Genomic DNA, 26,263 nt, shown 5'->3' on the forward strand with positions numbered 1-26,263 from the left:
ACTGAATTTAGGAAGCACTATCAAAGTGAAACCATAAAATTAAACATGATTCACTACTAAATAATCTAAATCATGTTAGATGAATACAAATTTCAAAGCTACCTAATGAAAAGAACTAGGTTAAAATCCATCCTGGGGGTGGGTTGGGAATCTAAGAAGTAAAACCTGCCCTTGGGAATTAACTGGTTAATAAAAGAGAGCAGAAACACCACAAAAACACTAAGAAACTGTATAAGAAGTTATAAAAGAAGTTTAGCATCTGGCCAAATGAGTAAATATTTTAATCTCCTATTATTTCTTAAAGGAATATTTCTCTGCTGTGAAGGAGGGCACCCTCTGGCAGATATATTTTAATTTTCAGGTAGTGATTTCCCACCCCTTACTCCAGAAACCATCAGAGGCAGTTTGGAAGTTATATTATAAACCTTTCTTCTCTCTCCAATCACATAAAAACAAGAGAGGGAAAGAATAAAAATTATAATTGAAGGAATATTACAACAAATTCATCTTCAAAATGCTAGGTGAGCACCTCATTCCTACCAGGGAAAGATTAGAGAAATCTTTACTGAAGAAATAAGGAAGTAGAGATGGAATTAAATACTGAAAGATGAGTTTTTTGCTTTTGTTTTTTATTAGAGAAGCTGTAGATTTACAGAAAAATAATTTATAAAATACAGAGTTCCCATATAGAACCCTATTAGTAATGCTTTGCATCAGTGTGGAACATTTGTTACAATTCATGAGAAAAGGTTTCTTTGGACTATAGTTCCCCATAGTTTACCTCATGATTCTCTGTGTTACATCATTGTATGTTTGTTTTTAAATTTTTATTTCAGTAATTTATATACTTCAAATGTACTATTTTAATCACCTTCAAATATATAATCCAATGCTGTTAATTAAATTCACAATGTAATGCAACCATCACCATAAACCATTTTTAAAACTTATGATTTCTGTATGACACCTGAGACTCAGAGTTCTGCAGCTCTGCAAGTCAGCCTTACTCCATACAGCAACTGTTTAAGAAGCAGAAAAAGAGATCAGACTTCAATTAGAGATATAAATAAAGCTAATCTAGTTAGCACTAAGGTAAATCAGAATACAGGGTAAAGGATGACATTGTCTATATTATAAAATTTCAACTTCTGTATAAGAACAAAAGAGATGTTTATTTTTTCCAAAATTTAAATTTTCTGGTACACACTATCTAATTTAACCTGTCTGGCTCATTTATTTAAACAACTAATTACATGGAACCTAGAATAGGGAATGAAACTTGCCATTCTACACAGGTTAATTAATGTAATACCTTGAAAATACATTCCAGAGTACTTTGGGCAAAAAATAAAAAGTATTTGCAATGTCCCTTTGGCTGGAGAAAAAACGTCGAACTATTAAACTTCCCCACCTGGGGAATTCCTGATATTCTATCAAGCATAAGGGACTTCTAATTTAATATGCAAGCCCTTGATCTTGAGGTTTGCTCTTATGAAACTTATTTCTGCAATGGCGAATCCAAGTCTATTTATAATTATGCCTTAAAGACACCCCTAAAGAACCTCTTTTTGTTGTTCCCATGTGGCCTCTCTCTCTAAGCCAAACTCTGCAAATAAACTCACTATCTTCCCCCACTACATGGGACATGATTCCCAAGAGTATAAGCCTCCCTGGCAAGGTGGGACATGACTGCTAGAGATGAGCCTGGCCAAACAATGAGGGACATAAAGGCCTCAATTTTAGATGGGATGGGAAAAGCCCTAAGGATTATGAGGAAGGAAGAGGTAAACTGGTTTAGTGCTTAGAGTTACATTTCTGGCAATTCTTTTTAAGATTGATTGGAAAGTGAGTGAGAATGGAAACAGGAAACTGATTAGGGGTCATTTACAAGAAGATGAGCCATAAAGAGCACGTGGCCAAATTTAAGAATGTCAGTATTTATGCAGAGAAGAGAATAACTTGAGATATTTCAACAGGAGAATTTTATGACACTTGGCCACTGATACTGTGTTCTAGTTTGCTAGCTGCTGGAATGCAATATACCAGAAATGAAATGGCTTTTAAAAAGGGATAATTTAATGAGTTGCTGGTTTACAGTTCTAAGGCCGAGAAAATGTCCAATTAAAACAAGTCTATAGAAATATCCAATCTAAGGCATCCATTCAGGGAAGGATACCTTGGTTCAAGAAGGCCAATGAAGTTCAGGGTTTCTCTCTCAGCTGGAAGGGCACGTGGTGAATATGGTGTCATCTGCTAGCTTTCTCTCCTGGCTTCTTGGTTTCATGAAGTTCCCCGGGAGGCATTTTCCTTCTTCATCTTCGAAGTTCGCTGGCTCATGGACTTTCTGCTTCGTGGTGCTGTAGCATTCTCTGCTCTCTCTGAATCTCTCATTCTCCAAAATATTTCCTCTTTTATAGGACTCCAATAAACCAATCAAGACCCACCCAAATGGGTGGAGACATGTCGTCCCTTAATCCAGTTTAACAACCACTCTTGACTAAATCACATCATCCAGGGAGATGATCTGATTACAGTTTCAAACATACAGTATTGAATAGAGATTATTCTACCTTTACGGAATGATATTTTGATTAAAACATGGCTTTTCTAGGGGGCATAATTCCTTTCAAACCAGAACATACTGTATCGCACAAAAAAGAGGTAAGAACAATGCTGAATTTCTAGTGAGGAGGCTAGGAAAGTGTTAATCATTGGAATGGAGAAGAATAGCCATTTGGGAAAGAAAAGTAAAGTATTTAGCTAAGAATGTTTTCAATTGTTATTGGTGTAATATTTATGTAAAGATACCCAGCATACTACTACAAATATGGGTTAGATCTTGAGCAAGAGGTAAAGATATAAGGCTAGATTTTTATAGTGATACTATTTGAGTCTTCTGATATGGAGAGAATATGGTAAGTGCAGCCATTAAAGTGCCACAAGTCTCAAAGGACATGGAAGGTAAGAGAATAGATAAGATGTTTTCCAAATAAAAAAAATTTGACTAAATGAAATACGTATATGTATGTGTGTGTGTATATATATATATATATTTCATGGGATACCATATATAATTTTCAATGGAATACCAACTGGTGTATATGATACATTTCAATTTGGATAGCTGGTCTAATTTGGCTTTCCATAAAAGTTGTGGGAAAGGTCTTTGTGGATTTTCCCTGTTGTGTCCATTGTCTATCTCTAGTCAACGGATAATCATGAAATGAACCACTCCCTAGTCCATAAATACCTCCATCCTCCTAGATGTCTATTTCCATGCATACTCTTATCTTCAAGCCTTTATTACTTTCTTCCTATCCTCCCTCTCAACAAATGACCTCTCATCTTGCTTCACAAAGAAAATAAATGCAATCAGGAAATGACTTTTCAAAGCTGTCCTACACTCCTCTGCATGTGTGTTCCTACACTCTGCCCTCCTGCCTTTCTTTACCAGGTCAATAGATTTTGCTCCAGCATTTCTCCTGTATCTTCCTTTTCATTTGTTTATTCCTCTTTATTGGCTCCATTTCATCAGTTATTCATCAGCTTTAATCTTAAAATCAAAATTAAAACCGCAATAAACAGAAAGCCTCTCTTAACCCCACCTCCTGCTCTAGCCACAGCCCTATCTTCCTATTCTTTATTTAAAATATCCCAACCAAGTTTTGTTTCCCTGACCTTTCCACTAAAATTGTACTTATTCTCATCCTCCACAATATCTACTTGTTAAATCCAAATATCAATTCACATGACTTATCTTTTTAACCTATCAGCAGTATTTGACACTTCTGATCATTCTTTTTCTCTGGAAACATTTTCTCCACTTGATTTTCAGGATACCATGCATTCTTAGCTTTTCTTCTATCACATCGGCCACTCCTGTTCGGTTTTCTTTATCATTTCTTCCTTATCTCCCTATTCTGTACATATTAGAGAACCAAGTATTAATCCTCAAAATACTTGTATCTTAAGTCTTTACTTCATCAGCTTCATGATTACAAACATAACCTCATGCTAACAACTCCCAAATTTATATCTCTAGCTCTCAGCTCTGAACTCTAAAACCTTATATATTCTATTTGATGCCTCCACATGGGCACATATGTAGACATCTCTCTATATATCCAAAACTAAATTCTGTGATTCTACCTAAACCTTTTTCTCCTTTAATCCTCCAATTTCACTAAATGGAAACTTATTTTTCCAGTTGCACGTGCCAAAATTTTTGGAGTCATCTTTCACTAGCTTTCAAATCATACTTCCAATCTTCCATCAAACCAAGTCTTCTCTACTTTCAAAACATATCCATAACATGGCAATTTCTCCATACCTCCATGTTTACTGCCCTGGTCCATGAACTATAATTTTTTTCTTAGAGTATTCTAATACCCTTCTAATTGACATCTCAGAATTTGTCCCTGTTCCAGCTGCACCTTATTCTTATTCCAGCAATCAGAATGAGCCTCTCTAAGTGAAAGTCAGATCATGTGTTCTGTGCTGCATAACCTCCCATTACTAAAAGTCAAATTGCTTACAATGGCCTGCAAGGCCCTCTACTCTCTATACTCTATAACCTCTGTGACCTCATCCTCTACATCTCTACTCATTTTGAACTTCACTCCAGCCACATTGGCCAACTCGCTTTTCTTCAGGCTTGACAGATGTGCTTCTACATCAGGACATTTGCACTTGCAATTATTTGCCTAGAATACTGTTTTCCTAAATATCTACCTCCTCATGTCATTGCTCAAATGTCACCTCCTCAGTGAACACTTCTATGATCATTATTTTTATAAATGCAAACTTCCTTCCTCTAGAATTCTCTGTCTTCCTTTTCTGGTGTAAGTGAAAAAAAAACTCATTTAAAAGATTGTCCTAATTAAGAAACTCTAGATGATCTTATATCCTATATATATTTAATAATCATCTTGCTTAGTGTTTCTCTCCAGAACTAGAACATTAACTCTATGAAAACAGATTATTTTTGTCTTTTTTCCCCACTGTTTTATCCCTAAACAGTGTCAAATTCTTATGGAGAAATTTTTATAGTGTTAAAATGAGTAACTTTTTATGCTACTTCAAAATATACCTACATTTATGTGGATATGTGGTTATGATTAGATTCTTCTGTGTTCTAGAATATTGTATCTCAACTCAGAAGTGTGGTCTTAATATGAAAGCTGAAAATTAGATATTACTGTCTAACAAGTAAATTGCTATTTGATTGAGTTGACTAAATTATCTTGTGATCTTGGCTGATTTAAGAAACATCCAAAGTGATCAGTTTTCTTAGTATGTTACTTATTTCTTAGTGCAATCATTCTTTAAGAATAATCTCACTGTACTTGTCTATATAAACCGAATGCTTTAATATATGGTCTGAAACATAATCCATAATACTACCTGCTTTAGTTTGCTAAAGTTGCTGAAATGCAATACATGGGAAATGGGTTGGCTTTTCCAAATGTACAATTCTGAGGTCATAAAAATGTCCAAATCAAGGCATCAATAGACAATGATTTCTCCCAGAAAACTGGCCACAGTGATCCTCAAGGCACATGTTGACGTCTATTAGTCTCTCCCTTCTTTCCTGAGTTTCTGTGCTTCCAGCTTCTTGTTTCAGTGGCTTCCCCTCGTTTCTGTGGTTTCCCTCTGCTTCTGTGTGTCCTTTTCTCTTAGCTTACCTGGATTTTATCTCTCAGTTTCTCTATAACATTTCTCTGTTTTCTGTCTCTCAGCTTCTCTGTGACTTTTTTTTGTATCTTCTCTCTTTCTTTTATCATCTTATAAAGGACTCCAGTAGAGGATTAAGTCCCACCTTGAATGAGGTGGGTCACATCTCAACTTGAATTAAGTTCCTATTCACAAAAAGATACGGGTTCACACCCACAGAAATGGATTAACTTTAAGAACATGATCTTTTCTGGGGTACATGCAGCTTTAAGCCAACACACTCCACCCTTTGGGCCCCCCAAAGATGTGTTCTTTCCATATGCAAAATACATTCATTCCATCACAATACCTCAAATGGTTTAAATCATTTCAGTAACAGTATTAAGTAAAAAATCTTATTAAATCTGTTACAGGTGTGGTTTGCCTTTGGGGCACAGTTCCCCTCAAGCTGTGGACTTGTGAAATTTGGAACAAGTTATCTGCTTCCAAATATACAAAGGAGGAATCATGAAAAGATAAACTTTCCCATTGCTGTAGGGAGGAATTGGAAACAGGGGTCACCAGTCCAAAACAGTTCAGAAAACTTGCAGGGCAAATTACATAAGTTTCCATAGTCTGAGATTCATCTATAGAATGATGTTTTGCTCTTATGGCTTGATAGAGCAGCAGTCCCATCATTTCCAAGGGCTTGTGCAGCATCCATGATCTCTCCAAACACTGGGGTGAAGAAACCAACATCTCCAAGCATTAGGGTGATGGCTGGACTCTGGGCCCCACCCTCTAGCATCTGGGTGGTGGCCAGACTCCCCACAATCTTCAGGGCACAGGCTTATCCCCCTCAGAAGAGTGCGGTGTTAGCCAGACTCTCCCCAATCCCTGGGAAATGTGCTCCACCCTTTCTGAAGACTGGGTGGCAGCACTCCTCCTGAACAATGATGGTGAGGAAAGGATGAGTGTGCAAGCTCTCCACAGTCTCCCAGGTATCTGAGAACCCTGGAAGGTTACACTCTTCCTGAACAACAGGGAAGAAAGCCCACCCTCTGCAAGCTAAGAGGCATATTCAGACTTTCCACATACATGGTTTGGTCTGCTCTCCTTGCCTGCAGAATCTTTGCTCCAGACCTCAGCCTCCATGGCTCAGCCTTTGAGTTAATTTTTCCTTCAATCTATCCCTTTTCTGTCTCTTTTAGTCCAGACAAGCAGTAATTCCATTCATACAGATCTCACAAAAAGCTTGTGTTTCACATGCAGTACATAGGGATCTCAACTGCTAGAAAATGGTTTTTTCCACAAATCCTTTCTGGACAACTGAATTTCGAATCCTGACTTGTACTGAAATGGCAGACTGGTTCCACGTTCAGTTAAATCCTCCCATGGGGCGCTAGTCTTTGGGGACTCACTGTCCAGAAGCTCAGAATTTTTCAAACCAGCAATTTCTGATGTCTTTGAGCAGAGAAGTTCATTTCTCAGCTTATCCCTTTCCTCTCATGTTTTACTATAACTGCAAGGAGAAGCCAGGACATGCTTCCCATATTTAGGTTGGAAATCTCCTTAACTTAGTATCCAAGCTTGTTATTTTCAAATTCTGCTTTCCCTCTGATATCAGGACTCAGTTTTCCCAAATTCTCTGCCACTTTAGAATAAGGATCACCATCCTTTGAGTTGGCAATGACATATTCATAATTTCTGTCTAAGGCCTCATTGGAAGTACCTTTAATACACATATTTCCACCAACACTCTCTTCAAAGCAATGTTGATCTTTTCTGTCTTTCACTACCTGTGGATGGTTTGAAGCTCTATGTATCCCAGAAAAATATGTTCTTAGTTTCCTATGAGTGTGAACCCATTGTAAGCAGGACCTTTTGATGAGTCTACTTCACTTAAGAGAGGCAGCTCACCTCAATCAGAACGGACCTTTATCCCAGTACTGGAGTCCTTTATAAGCTGAGTGAAATTTAGGCAGAGAGAGAGAAAGTCACAAGAAGCAAGAGGTTAGACATCAACAGAACCCAAAGAGAAAAGACGAAAAGTTGATGCCATCGTCTTTGAGATGTGACAGAGCCAAGGATATTTGGCAGCCAGCTCCAGAAGGCCACAGTCTTCTGAGAGAAAGCAGTGTCTTGATGATGCCTTGATTTGTATTTCTTTTAGCCTCAAAACTGCAAGCTAATAAATTCCCATTGTTTAAGCCAACCCATTTCATGTATTTGCTTAAGCAGCCCAGGAAACTAAAATGCTACCTCTCAGTTGTCTTTATTTGTAATTGTTTACCACATTGTTAAAATTTCAATTAATTATGAAATTTCAAATGCAATTTCAGCTACAACAGAGCTCATCTTATTCTAAGGAAATTATCTGCACTCTACACAAAATCAGAAGCTCTTCAACTAGTGAAGATGAAGCACAAGATGTGTATGCAGAGACCACTCAGAATCTCCTCAGATTGCTTTTTTAGAGTGCTATCCTGGAACACCTTAAATTTGAAGCACTATTCTGCTTTCCTATAAAGAATATTTGGAATTTCCTTTCATGCATTGTTTTAAAAAATTAACTTCAACAACTCATTACAGGTAATGTTTAAGTACTGGAATTTGGAGGAAGTATTTCTGGTAGATGGGTGGTATCTGGCATACATCAATACGAAGCCAGGCTAATTCCATTTATTATTTAATCTTGTCTGCTATGGATCAGCTGGAGCATGCAGGGGCAGGTGCAGTGATTGTCAGAGACACATCACTCTCAATCCTCAACTATTATTTTCAGAGCAACAAGTGAGGAGATTGCTGTCTTTTTTGCAAGACTGATAAACTAGGGAATAATAAAACTGGGCCCACTTTCATGCATTTTTTAAAAATAATTCTGGGTCTCATGTGACAGCAGAAGTTCCCTTTGAAGGAAATGGAAGAACACCAGCTGCTAATGTACTACCAGGGTGCAGAAGGAGTGTTGAGAATAGATATTTTAGTTTGCAAATACTTGCTGATTTTTGTTGCTTGATATAACAATATTCTGTATCTTGGGTTGCTCAGTTCATATTAGAACAAAAGAGCAATCAAAAGCATTGAGGTGAAAGCATATTTTGGTGGAGCCTATACCTATAACCTATAATCTCTCTTGGCCTTGTATCCAGGCAAATCAGTAATTGTAATGTCCTTTATGTAACTTCCACAGACACCTTCATCTTGCTTCTAATTGGTAAATATGTCGGGATAAATAACAAAAACAAAACAATGGTCTTAAAGTAGTGACAATTACTCACCTGTCATGACTATTCACAATCTCAACTGGATTATTTTATTTTTTTACTTCTTTTTACATATTTTTAAATTTTTAATTATAAAACATGCTTTGCTAAATAAGTCAAGAATGCATAAATGTGCAAGGTAAAGTGTGGAATTTTCCCTCATTCCATCCCATTCTCATTACCCTGAATAGAAAACAAGAAAGTATCATCAATAAGCTGTACATTCTTTGAAATACACAGTTATGTATTTGTATGTATGTCACATATAAAATACTTATATATTTTCACCTTTCATAAAAAAACATAATAGTATTATTTTCTGAAATTTTTTCTCTTTAGCATTATTTTTGAGCTATCTTTGATATGACTATATCTAATTCTGCTACCTTATTTGAAATAGCTTCATTTGGTTCCAACTATGAGTTTCTCATATTTTATATGACCAGTCTTCTAAGAGAGGTATCAAGTTATCTCCAATTATTTTATAAGCACAAATTTTACACATGTCACTCTCTCTGGAATGAGATTCCCTGAAATTCAATTATAGAACAAATGTTTAATTCACTTTTAATTTTGATAAATACTGCAAAATTCTACCCTGTGTTAGATCATTCTTAAACCTTTTCTCAGTTGACCTCCAGATCCTACTTGATTTATAACTTAAAGCATTCTAAAAGAAACAAGTTAATGGTGTTTTGTTTTTACTTTGTGAGTAGAAAAGGAACTGCAATCCCGGAGGTCCTCTGATAATAGAAATTTTCTGTATATAGTTGAGACAAAGAGAAAAAAAGGGATAATAAAAGTAAGCTCAAACTCATGAAAAATTTGTGAGCAAACTACATGACCTAAAATACATAAAGTAGAATTTGCTAGTATTTTAGGAGAACTATGAAAACCCCAACTATAGTTGGATGTTTTCATTTTCCTCACTCAGAAAATGACAGTTAAAAGATTGGATGAATAATAGAAAGATCCAGCAATGCACTTTTCTATTTAAATCTAAAGATACAGAAAGTTTAAGAAATAGTAATTTGGAAAAGATCTGTATTATGAGCTCTCAAAAAAGACAACAATTAATAAAAGGTAAAAAGAAATTTGTGACAAATGAGGATTTTATATTTTAATAAAGGCATATAAATATTTAAGTATAATAATTAAGGACAGACATTCACTTACACTATGGTGTCAAATACACCAATTGATAGTATTGCCAAATGAACGTTATTGGATATTTCAAGCAACCTTCTAGGAATTATTTGCATGATTCAGATGACATTAAAATTAAAGCTGTCAATTTTAATTGCATGATTAATAAACTCAACCAATAGTCTATAAAATATGTACCTAACAGTTGCACAAAAGATATTATTTTTGTGCTAATATGGAATATTCACAAAACCAATTGAGAGTAGATGACAGTCATAAAAATTCAAAGAGTCAATAAGAAAATAAAATACAAAAACAAAATGACCACTATAGAATAAAATTAGTAATTACCTCCTCCCCACTTGATGAATTAAAAAGTAAAATCATATCTATCCGGAAAGTTTAAACAAGAAAAAGAGAAGACTATCAGATGGTGGTATCAAAGATAAAATCAGATGGGATTCTAAGATGATAGTTACTTAGAATTCAGTGAAAATAAAATCGCCATGTGTCAAATTATTTTGAAAACACTTAAAGGAAAGTTCAGGGCTTCAAATTTACTTACAAGGAAAAAAATGTATGAAATGCCAAAAATGGCACAAGAAGCAAAAGATAATTTAAAGAAATATTAGCCATTAGAAATGGAAATGTAATCAAAATCCTTTTCCATGCAATACCTTGGAAGGATCTCAAAGATATGATACTGAATGAGGAAAGTCAGTACAAAACCTATGTGCTGTATGAGTGCATTTATTTGATATTCTCAGAAATGAAACTACAGTGATGGACAGCACATTTGTGGTTGCCAGGGGTAGGGCTGTGGGAGGGTATGACTATAAAGGGGTAGTTGGATGGAGTTTTGAGGAATGATGAAACTGTTTTATATCTTCATTGTAGCGATGATACTAGAATTTAAAACATGCTGAAACTCATAAAACTGTACATTAAAGGGAAATATCAATTTTACTCTATGACAATTCCAAATTTAATTTAACTTAAAAAAAAATCTTTGCTCATCCATCAAACTTGAGAGCTCTACTTGAGAGCATTTCCCAAACCATACAAAATATAGTCACTCTCTATCACAGAGGACTTGTTCAAATATTACCCTGAAAAATAATGGAGAAAACCATTTTGAAGGAATGTAAAAATAAAAGCAAAACCTATTTTAAAACATAGAGGAGGATCCAAATAAATCTATAAGTCACATCCAGAGGCAAACTAACACCACTGTAAAAATGACAATTTTCCCCAAATTAATCCATAAATTCAATTGGATCTACTTCTTGTTAAGTCCTTGGTAGATTTTGGGAGGTGTGCCAGTTTGAAAGGATTTATGTACCCTAGAAAAGCCATGTTATAATTCTAATCAATCTAATGGGAGCAACGTTTTCTTTTAATCCCTATTCAGTACTACAAATTGGAAACTTGAATAGGTTATTTCCACGGAGATGTGACACAATCAATTGTGGGTATTAAACATGATTAGATGTGGGTCTTGATTAGGTTACTGGAATCCTATAAAGGAGGAGACATTTTGGACAGAGTTCCTTTTGAGAATGAAGAGAGAGCCACAGAACCATGACCGAAGGATGAGAGAACCACAGAGTCCACCAGCCAGTGAGCTTTGGAGATGAAGAAGGAAAACACCTACTGGGGAGCTTCATGAACCAAGATGCCCGGAGAGAAAGCTAGCAGATGCCGCCATGTTTGCCATGTGCCCTTCCAGCTGAGAGAGAAACGCTGAACATCACTGGCCTTCTTGAACCAAGGTATTTCACCCTGGATGCCTTAGATTGGACGTTTCTATAGACTTGTCTTAATTTGGACAATTTTACAGCCTTAAAACTATAAACTAGCAACTTCTTAAATTCCCCTTTTTAAAAGCCATTCCGTTTCTGGTATATTGCATTCTGGTAGCTAACAAACTAGAACAGGAGGCATATTCAGAATAGAAACACTATTAATAATGTTCATCCCCCCTTATAATCAGAGAAATACAATTGCTATAGCATTGCTGAGCGAAAATGCAAACAGATAAATGGTAGCAAAGTCAGTGGCATTTGCACTCTTGGTGTAAGTGAAACTGGAGCAACTACTCTAAAGCAGTATGGCAGTATTTAGTAAAGATAAGTATGCTTGTAGGCTGAAAAGCAACACATTTCACTACTAGAATTACATGCCAGAAATATCGGCAGATACTCACATGAAGACCTGTATGGACAGTATCATAGCAGAATTTTTATTCCTGTTAAGGGAGAGTTGAAAATCACCCATGTGTCTGATCACTAGCTGCGATGATTTAGTAAAACAAGTGTATGCCTAGGATTGAAAATCATGCCACAGTCAGGAACAATGTACTAGACAATCATATCCAACATGAATAGATTTTATAAGCATAGGTTTTGTGAAAAAAATAAACTTTAAAACACACAGATGTGTCCAAAATGATCTCTGAAGCGGAAATTTGAAAAGGCATACCTTAAAATAAATATAAGGCGGGGCTTATGGCAATAGGAATTGGAATAGGGCATAGCTATTAAAAGGAAATTAATCCACGAAGTAATGAAAACAGAATAACAAAGAAGCCTGGTATTGAGTGTGCACTGATTTTACAGGGTCCAAATAGTGAAAGGACTTGCAAATCTCTGCAGTTGTACTCAGAGAAGCTTTCGTAAAGGTAAAGAGTTTAGTGCAACAGGACAAAATCAGTGGAAACAATCACTGATGGTCCAAGACTCCCAGTTTCAGGTCACTAGGGTCCTTTCCCAGTCAGATAGGACACGCTTCATCTTCGGCTTATGAACCACCAAGAGGCAAGGAAACTTGATATCAGGAAAACCCAGACAAATGTTTGCAAATGGGTCATTTATAGCCTGGTGACTATATAGGCAAGCTGGGCTCTGGTTCCAGTTAAATTAAGTGTAAACTATTAATTTATAAATCCCTAAACAATGTAGACAAGCTGTCCCCAGGTACTTCCAAGAGAGCTTTGAACTTTAAAAAGCACATTATAAATCACTAGCTGGCCCATTTCATTTTTACCTTGGCCAAATGTTAGCTCTAGGTGGTCCTAGGCCAGTATGTAACTGTCACAGTGTGATGCAATTAAGGTAGCTGTATCAGAAACAGTGCACCTATTGTGCTTATGCATTGCGTTTATAGGTGGATGCAGAGGCACATGCACTGCTACAGCCCATGCGTGTGGGATTTTCTGCAGCATGCTTCACTGACCTGGGGCAACACCTGGCCGGATAGGATCTATTTTAGGCTTCTAGGCCACACAGTCTCTGTCCTAACTACTCAACTCAAATGCCATAGCAGTAGATAATAAATACTTAAGAGAGTGAGCATTGCTGTGTTCCGATTAAGCAACATAGCATAAATCTGAATCATCTGGAGGACTTTTAAAAACACACATTGATGGACCTCACCTTTGGAGCTTCTGACTCAGTAGTCTGGACAGGTCCTGAGAATATCCATTTCTCACTGGCCTGTGGACCACATTTGAGCACCACTGCTGTATACTACTCCATTTGTGTGACTTTGTCCCAATTTATTTATCCATTCTACTTTTGGGTGTACATATGGGTTTACAATTTTAGGCTGTTAGACATTGAACTGTGTGATTCCAGGAGAGAAAGTGAAAATTTAGAGCCGATGCAATCTCCCAGAAAAAAATGATAGAGAGAAGGAATATTTTCAACACTTTCAGCCGTTTTCCACTAACCATTTAAAGATTCTATCGCTGTGGCTTTTCCCCATGACTTAATGAAACTATTAGTTAGTTATTTTCTGTTAACATTCATATGAGGTCAGCCTCTGAGTTGACTGTCTATTGATTGCTCATTTGTTCACGCTATATGGAATGGACTTGTTCTGCCACCATGAGGGTTTTGAATGACCTGCAGAATCCTTGGTGATCCAGTCTCTCCCACCACCCCCAAAATACATTTTAGAAAATTGTTTAGGAGAGTCCAAAAACAACACAGAAATTCTGAGTAAAAAGATAAAAAAAGATTTCCGGAGAAGATGGCGGCTTAGTAAGACGCACGGGTCTTAGTTCCTCCTCCAGAAAAGCAACTAAAGAAACAGAAACAATACGAAACAGCTCCCGGAGTCACGACAGAGACCAAAAAGACAGCATACCCCATTCTGGAACAGCTGAACGGGCAGGGAGAATCTGCTGCGGTGAGATACCCGAGGGGCGCGCGTTTTCCCGGCCGGGGCGGCTGGCGACTGGGGTCCCCTCCACGCACGTGGCTCCCCGGTCTGACAGGGAATGTTGGATAGCGGGGCCCTCCCGTCACGCTTGGCGTTTCGGGCCAGCTGGGCAATTAGGACCGGCACTCTCCCAAGCCGCAGCGGCCAGCGACCCCCGCCTCCACACGCGGTTTCCCGGGCGACTGCCATGCAGACAGACGAGCGCCACGAGCGCCACCTACTGGGCAGGAAAAGAAAAACAGAGCCCAGAGATTTCACAGAAAAAGCTTTCAACCAGCTGGGTCCCACACCCAGGGAAATCTGATCAAATGCCCAGACACCAGCAGAAAATAATGGATGACGCTCGGAAAATTGAAGATATGGCCCAGTCAAAGGAACAAACCAATAGTTCAAATGAGATACAGGAGCTGAGACAACTAATGCTGAATATACGAACAGAAATGGAAAAACTCTTCAAAAACCAAATCAATAAATTGAGGGAGGACATGAAGAAGACATGGGCTGAACAAAAAGAAGAAACAGAAAATCTGAAAAAACAAATCACAGAACTTATGGGAGTGAAGGACAAAGAAGAAAAAATGGAAAAAACAATGGATACCTACAATGGTAGATCTAAAGAGACAGAAGCTACAATTAGTGAACTGGAGGATGGAACATCTGAATTCCAAAAAGAAACAGAAACTATAGGGAAAAGAATGGAAAAACTTGAGCAGGGGATCAGGGAACTGAATGACAATATGAAGCGCACAAATATACGTGTTGTGGGTGTCCCAGAAGGAGAAGAGAAGGGAAAAAGAGGAGAAAAACTAATGGAAGAAATTATCACTGAAAATTTCCCAACTCTTATGAAAGACCTAGATTTGCAGATCCAAGAAGTGCAGCGCACCCCAAAGAGAATAGACCCAAATAGGCGTTCTCCAAGACACTTACTAGTTAGAATGTCAGAGGTCAAAGAGAAAGAGAGGATCTTGAAAGCAGCAAGAGAAAAACAATCTGTCACATACAAGGGAAACCCAGTAAGACTATGTGTAGATTTCTCAGCAGAAACCATGGAAGCTAGAAGACAGTGGGATGATATATTTAAATTATTAAAAGAGAAAAACTGCCAACCAAGACTCCTATATCCAGCAAAATTGTCCTTCAAAAATGAAGGAGAAATTAAAACATTTATAGACAAAAAGTCACTGAGAGAATTTGTGACCAAGAGACCAGCTCTGCAAGAAATACTAAAGGGAGCACTAGAGTCAGATACGAAAAGACAGAAGAGAGAGGTATGGAGTAAAGTGTAGAAAGAAGGAAAATCAGATATGATATATATAATACAAAAGCCAAAATGGTAGAGGAAAATATTATCCAAACAGTAATAATACTAAAAGTTAATGGACTGAATTTCCCAATCAAAAGACATAGAATGGCAGAATGGATTATGACCCAGCAATACCACTGCTAGGTATCTACTCAAAGGACTTAAGGGCAAAGACACAGATGGACATTTGCACACCAGTGTTTATAGCAGCATTATCTACAATTGCAAAGAGATGGAAACAGCCAAAATGTTCATCAACAGACGAGTGGCTAAACAAACTGTGGCGTATACCTACAATGGAATATTATGCAGCTTTAAGACAGACTAAACTTATGAAGCATTTAATAACATGGATGGACCTAGAGAACATTATGCTGAGTGAGTCTAGCCCAAAACTAAAGGACAAATACTGTAAGGTCCCACTGATGTGAACCGACATTCGAGAATCAGCTTGGAATATATCATTGGTAACAGAGACCAGCAGGAGTTAGAAACAGGGTAAGATAATGGGTAATTGGAGCTGAAGGGATACAGACTGTGCAACAGGACTAGATACAAAAACTCAAAAATGGACAGCACAATAATACCTAAGTGTAATGTAACTAGGTTGGAACACTGAATGAAGCTGCACCTGAAATATGGTTTTTTGTTTGTTTGTTTGTGTGTTTGTATCTTTTGTTTTTGTTTTTTTCTTTTTCCTTTTTATATATATATATATTATTAGTATTATTATTTTAATTCTCTTCTCTATATTAACATTCTATATCTTTTTCTGCTGTTTTGCTAGTTCTTTTCCTAAATCGATGCAAATGTACTAAGAAATGATGATCATACATCTATGTGATGATACTAAGAATTACTGAGTGCATTTGTAGAATGGAATGATTTCTAAATGTTGTGTTAATTTCTTTTCTTTTTTTTTGATTAACAAAAAAAATTAAAAAAAAAAGATAAAAAAAGAACATGAAATTCATCTGGAAAGTTAAAGAAGGTGAGAGAGAGGCATTGGGGCTTCTTCTAATTTTAGAGGAATAAATTCAGCAGAGGAAAGAGCTGGCGACGACTTAGGGGGTTTGTTAGGATTTGACTGAAGCTTCTGTAATAAAGAAGGAATAGTCACTTTTCTTGCATCTCATTTTCTACATCATTGCGTGATTGTACAGAGCTCTCTGAAATGAAGAGAATTACACACGTTTTCTTCATAAGGATGGATACTTTTTTTGTGAAACTCAAGGCAGATTTCTGGTTGCTTCAAGAACCAATGATCATTTTAATGGGAGTGGGTATGTACTTCTGGCTTGAGTACAAATTTCAAGAAGTAATTAGTAAAAATAAAATGCTTAATTTGGCATAAATTTGTGAAATTCTCATACAGGTTGGTCTATCAAATTCAAGAAAAGAGTATTTTCTTAGGTTATAATGAAGTCCTTTTAATATTGCCAAATGTAATTTAAAAGATAATTTTTCTCATTCAATTTTTTTCCCTAACGTCTGTCCTTTATCATTAGGAACTCCACCAAGCAGAGAAACAGTCAGCACTCTTTATTGTTCTGCATGTCAATCTTCAGATTTGGAAAAAAAAATGAAGCCCATAAAAATGATAACCATATCATGAAATACTGCATGTGATTCAGAATACAAATGGTTCAGAAGTACAGAAATAAAAGGCCATATGGCATAGAATGATCACACAAGGCTTTAGAGAAAAAGTGGCTTAAGCAGACTTTTAAAAATGCTAGCCCCACTTACGGAGTTTGTTCTAGATAAAAGGAGAAGAACCTGAAGAGAGGGAGGAGGTAAGCATGAACAGATTGAACTCTTAGGACAAATAATGCAGAAGGCACTGCAGCTTTTGGGATGGTGCAGGTGGTAGACAACAGGGAGATGTTTTCTTTTACAAGAAAAGTCATTTTTGACAGAACCAATTATTTTTCATAGCTTTGCTTAAAACCTTGATGAAAAAACAATTAAGATCGCTTTGCTCAACTCTGTGGATTTTATTTTTGCTTTTTGCTTTCTTGCTGTATTTCACTCTCCCATGAAAACGAAACAAACGGCAGCAACGAAATTATTTGATAGGTTTTAAAGTTCATGTGATTAAAGGGTGTACATCATTTTGCGTTACATTGTTCCAGTTTTATATTCCCAAACCTAAAACTGATTTACCATGGTTTATTTATCATCGCTGCGTACACGTGGCCGCCCAAATGGTGTTTTGTGCACAGTGCCAAGTGCTTAGCTAGTAGGTGATGTGGTGTGTCTTTGAAGCAAATGTGATAGTTTTCCATCGAGGACTCTAAAGTTAACAAAAACATTACTAGGAACAGAGCTCTTGTTCTTCTAGAATCTTGTTCTAAAAGATGCACTTGTCTCCATATTCAACTATTTTTTTTTTTTTGGTTGATTCTCTCTTTTCTTTTGTACTTAAATTACATATATACTTATGAATGTCACACATACACACGTATATTACAAGTGTTCAGTGTCTGAAAATACACTTATGTCTGTTTCTGTTCTCCCCACTTCCCCTATTCTTTGGTTTCCTCATGTTTCTATCTGATTATTTTATTCTCACCTGGTTCACTGACTGCCTTCAGCTGCATCTACTGGTTTCTTAATTTTAGTTACTGGGTTTTTTTTTATCTGGTTCTAAATTTTTATTTTCTAATTTCTAGTTTTGTATGATTTTTTTTTTTCATTTTGACATCCTATCTTCATGGACATATTATTCACAATTAGTTAATACCTGAGTTTGATAACTCATAATCTGGATCTCTGGCCTTTGTTATTTCCCATTTACTAAAGGGTTTTGCACTTCTGGTTATTTTTTTATGAAAAATTGGAGATCTAATTTGTGACTCTGGAGAGGGTTTGATTTTTCCAGCGAGGACTTATTTTTCCTTTGGGCAGCATTAGGATAAGAACAGGTGGACTTCAATCCAAGTGAGTTGGATTCATTTGAATTTGGCTTTCAGGCTGTAAGAGCTCGTCAATTCTGAGTTCACACCTGTTCCAAACAGTAGCCCTCCGAGGACCTTGGCTGAAAGTCTGGCCTGACCGCCAGGGCCTTTATACCTTGGTGGGCTGGAAACTCCTGTTTCGATCTCTCCAGAGCTAGAGGTGACGTCACCAGCCTCTCAGAACTTCCCTGAAGCTGCTGATTTCGATTTGGCAAACACCTGAGATAAAATGTGGTACAAAATACCTGGTTTATTATTTTACGCAACTCTTTGTTCTCTTTAGTATTCATCACTGTCTTTACACTTCAATGCCTTCAGATGGTTATTGTCGTGGGTTTTTTCTTTTTAACTTTATACAGCTTTCCTAATTGCTCTTCACCAGAGGGTTTGTCTCATGAAAACTAACCTACCATAGCTTGACATAGAAGTTTCTTTTAGTCCTCATTTCATTTTATGTCTTTTTATGACTCCCTTGGTTCTATTTCATGGTGATCATATTCTCTTTCTTTTTCCTTCTGAAAATGCTAAGTAGATGAGGTGAAAAGTTTTCCTCTGTTTCTTACGGTAATTCTTTTGTCAGAATTATTCCCTTTTTTTCAGAGAATTAGTCTCTGTTTCTTTTGCTACACATATCTTATTTGAAGATGAATCTAGTTTCAGGATTTTCCTACAGCCAAGGTGAGTGGACGGTGATTAGCCATCCTCTGAGGTGTCTACAAATCCCATCCCAGCTCTGTACCCTGAAGGTCTGACTGGTGTGCAGGCTAACGTGTTTAGTTTGAGATTCCCGGTAGGCATGGCTCAGGCAGGGCTGGTCTGCTTAAATGCCTAGAAGGATAATACATACAAAATAGATGCACAGATCATGCTCCTCTGGAACAGTAGGATATGTGAGGCAACAGGAGATGGCTTCCTCTGCTGATTATATTAAGGGTATTGATTGTTTTTTTATCAGCATTTATTAAATAAACAAACTAATCAATTTATTTTCTCCTCTTACGCTAAAATGCAGTTAGAGCACCCTAATTGCAAATGTATGACATTTGATAACCTTATTCCTCTTCAGATATCCCTATGGGGTAAGTATTATTATTATACCTATTAAAATCAACACCTATCTAAGGGCATGGTGAAATGAGCTAATGTATATGAAACAATTTGGCTTAGATCCTAATGCTTCATAAGTCATTTATAAATCTTAGATTTTTTATGTTACTTATCCTTTTTATTGTTAGTTTAAGTGCACCTTTTTTCAACTGTATTGGAGACAGAGTTTGAACTAGACATATCCCAGTATCCATGCAAAATTCAGTTGATAAGCAAATGCCAAAAGAGCCACAATCACAGAGTAAAAAATGTCTTCTTCCTCAAGGCTTACTTCTTATATGGTAGCACTGTTATGAGGCATGTTCTTTGAGAGACTCATTTGGAAGTATTTCAGGAGAAATGCACTTTTTTTTTCTTTATGTGTCAATAAAAGTTTAGCTGGCTGCCATATGCTAGAAGGGCAGGTGTATCTTTACATTTTATATTAACTGTGGGGAAACTTCCTTGGACTCAGTTTGCATTTTCGAAAACTGAAGACAGAATTTGTAATATTTTCCATGGTAAGGATGAAAATACGCATTTCCTTTATTGATATCTAATGGAAGTTTCCTCAGCAGGATCATATTTTGAATATCCATGAGGGAAAACATACAGGCTTGTCTATGCCTTCGTAAGAACTAATTCTGATTCTTCTATTATTGATTGGACTCATATATTAAGTAAAGTGGCTCATGGCATCTATAGGGAGTGCTTTGTATTTCCAGGATGCTGTTCTTAGCAGAATTCATGGTTATCCTCTCAGAACGTAATGAATCAAAGAAAAGCAACCTTGTGTGTAGTGTATCACATGCTAAACTCTTAAAACCTAAAGGTGTATTTTAAAAAGGAAAATTCCAGAAGACTTCTCAAAGAAACAACATATCAGACCACAGGAGATTCATTTTATGTCTTGACACAGTTGTACTTATAAAAGTATTTAAGGTTCACTTTTTTTTTTTTTTTTTTTGGTATGGGCAGGCACAGGGAATCGAACTCAGGTCTCTGGCATGGCAGGCAAGAATTCTGTTAAGGCTCACTTTTCATGCTAAACTGTAGATTCTTTGCAAGCCAGAACCATGCGTGTTCCATCTGGTGCAGTGCCATCAAGTTGGGAGATTAATGCAAAGTCAAATAGAAAATGTGAAATGACTCATAAATGCTGAATGAAGCATCGCTTAGAAAAAAAATGTCTATCACAGTCCCATACAGTAGAATTCATGTTTTACCTACATTGTGATTGTCAAGCACAGCATTTAATAAGGTGAAGTATTTCAGGAGGGTGACTGTGGGATATAGCACAGTACCTAAATGCCTGGTGCACACCCCTACCTGGGCCAGAGGGTAATTTCCATTGATGTCAGGGTGGACTCAGGCTTTCAGGGAACTGAAGTTTTTCCAATTATGGAGGACTTCCTTAAGAAGAAAAAAAAAATAATATGAAGGCAAAATCGATTTTTAAAATGATTGTTTAGAAGAAGAAAAGAAAGAACATTGTAATTATGAAACTGGTAACAAATACCACAAGCCTCATAAAATCAAGAAAAACATATTTTTATGAATTACCTGGTATGCTTTTGTATCATGCTTTCTTTCCCTACAGTTTTTTTCTTTCCTTACATTTTTGGTTGCATCTTCATATGACAATGATTTCATAATCTTCCCATAGAGGGATTGGGAATATTCAGTCTTTTCTTTAGCAAGATTGAACAACAATAAAAAGTATCTATAGTTTAGAGTATTCTATTTCCAATACACAACTCATTATTGGTAATATTGTGCTAAGAAAACATGTGGCATATTAAGATTCATCAAGCATGCCACTTGATATGCAGGTGCACTGTATACTACTCTACAAAGAGAAGTCCGTGAAAAATTCTATTTCTCAAGGTTTATAGAAAAAGAGAAAAGCATGGTGCATTAGCAGTTGTAAATGCTGCATGATCAAGGACATTTATGACAAGTGAGAACGTCTATTTTGATTAGATGTTGAAAAGAACAGAATCCTCCACTTACAATACATTTTGAACAGCGTTTCTTGACTACTACCAAATACTGCTGGTGCTGACCTCCAAAAACAAATTCCCATTGAAATGTGAGGGCAACAGTTTTCTATTGCTGCATAACAACTTATTGCAAACTTTGCGGCTTAAAATTAGAAAAATTGTTGCCTTCCATTTCCATTTGTCAGTCAGAAATCCAGGAATGGCATGATTGAATTCACTGCTCAGGATCAAAGTGTCAGCCAAGGCTGTGGTTCTCATCTGGGACTCAGGATCATCTTTCGAACTCACTGGTTGTTGGCTGAAATCAGTTCCTCTTGGTTGTAATTCATGTTTTTCTGCTAGATGGCATCTGAGAACTATGCTCAGCTTCTAGAGGATGCCTGAAGTCCCTTGCCACATGCCCCCATAGACAATTGCAATATGGGCATTTTCTTTCCAACAGGCTAGCTAGAATGCATCATTCTAATTTCTTCTTCTGCAATCATCCAGAGAAAACTCTGTTTTCAGGTCAACTGTTTTGGGACTTATTTATATATGCAAAATCTCTTCATAGACGTACTTAGATGACTGCTTGATTGAATAGCTGAGAGAAGGGAATCTTGGAGGCCATCCTAGAATTATACCTGGCAGAGTGACATTTGGACATATAAACTTTGTGTAAAAATATAAGGTGCTCTGTCATAGTAGATGATGAGAGAATTCTTAGAGTAGTGAGTATTGACTTACTTATACATGGAATTAACCTTAACCATATATTATGTCCCTTTAAATCCAGGCTAAATATATCCAAATTCAACCTTCCCTTTACAATATCTTCAAAATGCATTTCACTGCTCCAATACCATCCCATATAAAGGAAAACATGATAAAAGAAAACTTAAAGTATATAGAGAAAAGTTTTTTACCCTGTAGCATTAAAATATCTCAGTTTGCAAACTTTACCAGGGAAAAGAGTCCATTTGAAAGCATTCTTCAGTCCTCTCCCAGGGCCTTGGAAAGCTTAGTTAGTTTCATAGTAACATCACCTATGAGTGAGAACAGTATATAGAAGCTGTTCTGAATTATTTGTTACAAATTGAAAAGTAACAAAATTTAATGTAAACGATTACATGATTTTAGGGAAGAAATATTGCTGTTCTGTGGGGCATATGGCTTTTGTTTATCTCTCATCCTTTCTCTTTCACTCTCTTTTTCTTATCAGTGCTCCTTTTTTCCCTCGTGATAAATCCATTACATGTTGCATAAATGAGGACAAATGGTATTGGCCATGTAACACAAATGTGGTGATTTGAAAGTTGTATGTACAACTTTCAAAGGTTTTAAAAAAAAAACCTGTTCTTTAGTCTAATACATTCCTGTGGATGTAAATCCATTATAAACCTTTAGATGAGGCTACTTCTGTTAAAGTGTTACCATCTCATTCAGGGTGTGCCTTAATCCTCTTACTCTAGAGAGAGAGAGAGAATGAGAGAAAGAGAGAGAGAGAGAGAGAGAGAGAGAGCGCCAGAGAGAGCCCCAGAAGCCAGAAGCTGAGCACAATGAAAGCCAGAAGAGAAGAGAGAGACTAGCAGATGCCATCATGTGCCTTGCCATGTAGCTGAGAAGCCAAGGATCACTGGCAGCCAGTATTCAGGAAGAAAGTATTGCCTTGATGATGCCTTAATATGGACATTTTCCAAGACTTTAACCATAAGCGAATAAATTTCCACTGCTTAAACCAAACCATTTTATCGTATTGCTTTAAGCAACCTAGGAAAGTAAAAAAACTGGTAAAGCAAAATATCCTGCCACTAGCAATAGGCACAGTTTCCAAGTTTATCAGTCCAAATCCTCTTTCCTACTTCTACTGAATTACCAGGAAAGATGTGGGCTTGCCTCAGTGCGATCATTATGTAAACCTCAAGTTGGCAGTGGTCATTTTGCTACTGTGTGTGGAAAGTGTGTTTGAGCAGGAAGCGAAAAAGAAAATTGGGCCAAGATCTGGACAAAATCCAATGACATCATTTGTCATGTGAATTCTGCCAATTACTTATATGAGCCAATACATTCTTTTTCTTTTGCTAAAGTAGTTAAAGTTTCTTAAAGATTTGAAGATTCTTGACTCATGCATTTTCATACTCTGTGTGAATTCAGTTGTAATGCATGGTAGGGTTTCACGGCAGCTTGTTAGTGAAGAAAAAGAAGCTAGAAACCAATGGATTCAGAGCTTTTGTAAAAAGAGCACTTCTTCTTACTCTAGTGTGGACCAGATCTCTTTGTGTGGGGATTGAATCAGAGTTTCTGTCCAGGGTTCATGCCTACAAGTACTTACAAATAACAAAGGGAGATCGATTGTACTTTTGTAGATTGAATTCTGTCCCCCTAAAGAAGTCTTAATCCCCTGTAGCTGTTAATGTCACCCTATTAGTAAATATGGTCTTTGTAGATGTAATCACGCTATATGAGTCATTCTCAATTAGGGTGGACCCTAAATCCAGTGATTCCTGTCCTTAGAGAGGGAGATTTGGACACACACACAAAGGGAGAATACTATGTGATGATGGAGGTGGAGATTGGAGTGATGTCTCTATAAGCCAAGGAACACCAATGATTGCTGGCAACCAGCAGAAGATAGGAAAAGGCAACGAACGATTATTCCCTACAGGCTTTGGATAGGGTATGGTCCTGATGACATTTTGATTTTGGACATTTAGCCTCCAGAGCTATGGGAGGATAAATTTCTGCTGTTTTAAGCCACCATATTTGTGGTGATTTGTTATGACAGCCCTAGGAAACTGGCACAGCATCTTTTCTTCAAAAGTTCCTTTTGAACTTCCTGGCAGTTCAAAATTCCTAGAAGAGAATCCAAACATGATTCAATGCCCACTACTAACTGAAGGCTCAGGAGAGGGGTTGGCAACCTTGGCCACATGGGCCAAACCCAGCCCACTTCCTGCTTTTATAGTTTTAATGAAAGAAAGCTATACCTATTTATTACACATTGTCTATGGCAACTTTCACACTACAGTGTGAAGAAGTGTGAAGTGTATATATTTATTACACACATGTCCAACAAAAGCTTAAATATTATTAGCTGGCTCTTTATAGGAAAAGTGCACCAACCCTTAGCTTAGGATTCCATTCAATAAACTAGACATCTGAACCCCTATGTGTAGTGGGGCCAGTGGGCTAGTTTTCAGAGTAAAACATTGGGCATATATTGTGAAAATTTCCTTTTATGCCTGGCAAAGAATTTGATTGTTTGTTGGGATGACCAGTACTCCAAATAAGTTACCAAAGGGACCAAGTTAGGGATACCTAAATGTCAAAACCACCACAGTGATGTGGTGCTACTCCAAGCTTTTCGATGGGTTTGAGGGTTTGGATGTTGACTTTAGCTACTGGCTATTGGTTAAAATAAACAAAGAAAAGAAAATTCAAGACTTATATGGGAAAATAATAAGACAGGACTATTCATGGTGTCTTAGATACAGTTTTGGGGTTCAGAGCAGAAACAATATTAATCTTAAAATCTAAAGAAAAAGAAATTAGTACAAAGCTCATCAAATGGACTGGGAAAATGTGGGCAAGGCTAGGAAACAAGACTGCAAATCCTTTGGCACACTGACACACAAGCCATACAAAAGCTAGTTGGGATAGCTGCCTTAGGGCCACAAGATTAATTTGTGCTGCTCTGGCTGCAGAATCTGAGCTCGTGGTAATATTTGTTCTGAATTTGTGCCACGACTGTGTGTGGTGACCTTTTGATAGTTCAGTGCTTCCACAGCTGAACATATTTTAGGGAAGATGTGGAAAGGGGATTATGTGTTATGAGAAGGAGACCATTAATGAAAATAAGACACAGGGGGAATAGATGGATTCAATGCACTGGAATAAAGTATCTATATTTTTAGTTCAGATTTTCTGAGTTGCTGAACCTAAAAATTAATTTTTTCACTTACTTGCCCAGTTAAAATCACAGACTTTAAATCCAGTAGACAAGTGCCTTGACTAGTCGTGAATTGAAAAAGGTTGATAAGAGAGGCATATATTCAGGAGGATGTGACATCCTGAAGCAACAAAAAAAAAGCACTCTTGATTCGAAGGGCAAAGGAGTTGTCGGTACTTGTAGAAAGGATATGGCTTGAAAGAAAGTTTTCTCTGCAAATAGCTATTTGCATAGAAAGGAGAGATTTTAACAAAAAATAAATTTAAAAGTAGCTTCATGAAAAGTTGTAATGTGAGAGAATTAGAAGAGGGGGTGCTGCCTTAGAATCATTTGTATAGTCGGTTTTCCTTATTATTTTAGTGTCTCTTCTGTACCACACGATACTGTCAAATAAGAAAAGAAGAAATCCTAAGTGAATTAGTAAAATGGCCTCACAAATCTAGCTGCTCTTCCTATCTCATTTTACATACGGGGAGACTGCCTATTTTAGTTTGCTAAGGCTCCTGGAATGCAATATACCCGAAATGCAATTGTTTTTATAAAGGGAATCTATTAGGTTACAAGTTTACAGTTCTAAGGCCATAAAAATGCCTAAACAAAGACATCCAGAGAAAAATATCTTGACTCAAGAAAGGTCGATGGCATCTGGAACACCTCTGTGAGCTGGGAAGGCAAGTGGCTGGTGTCTTCTG

The 26,263-nt window shown here is 36.9% G+C and overlaps 1 long non-coding RNA gene across 1 annotated transcript; it reads right to left on the reverse strand.

Annotated features, from left to right (window-relative positions):
* Positions 1-924: 924 nt before the first annotated feature.
* LOC143661537 (uncharacterized) lies at positions 925-25,669 on the reverse strand. The gene is made up of 5 exons (XR_013164663.1): positions 25,585-25,669; positions 22,586-22,668; positions 20,970-21,053; positions 12,271-12,386; positions 925-1,019 (listed from the first exon to the last, which is right to left on the reverse strand). It is a non-coding gene; the product is annotated as an uncharacterized LOC143661537 (long non-coding RNA).
* Positions 25,670-26,263: the final 594 nt, after the last annotated feature.

This window comes from Tamandua tetradactyla, chromosome 17, assembly GCF_023851605.1.
Source record: "Tamandua tetradactyla isolate mTamTet1 chromosome 17, mTamTet1.pri, whole genome shotgun sequence".
NCBI classification, from domain to species: domain Eukaryota; kingdom Metazoa; phylum Chordata; class Mammalia; order Pilosa; family Myrmecophagidae; genus Tamandua; species Tamandua tetradactyla.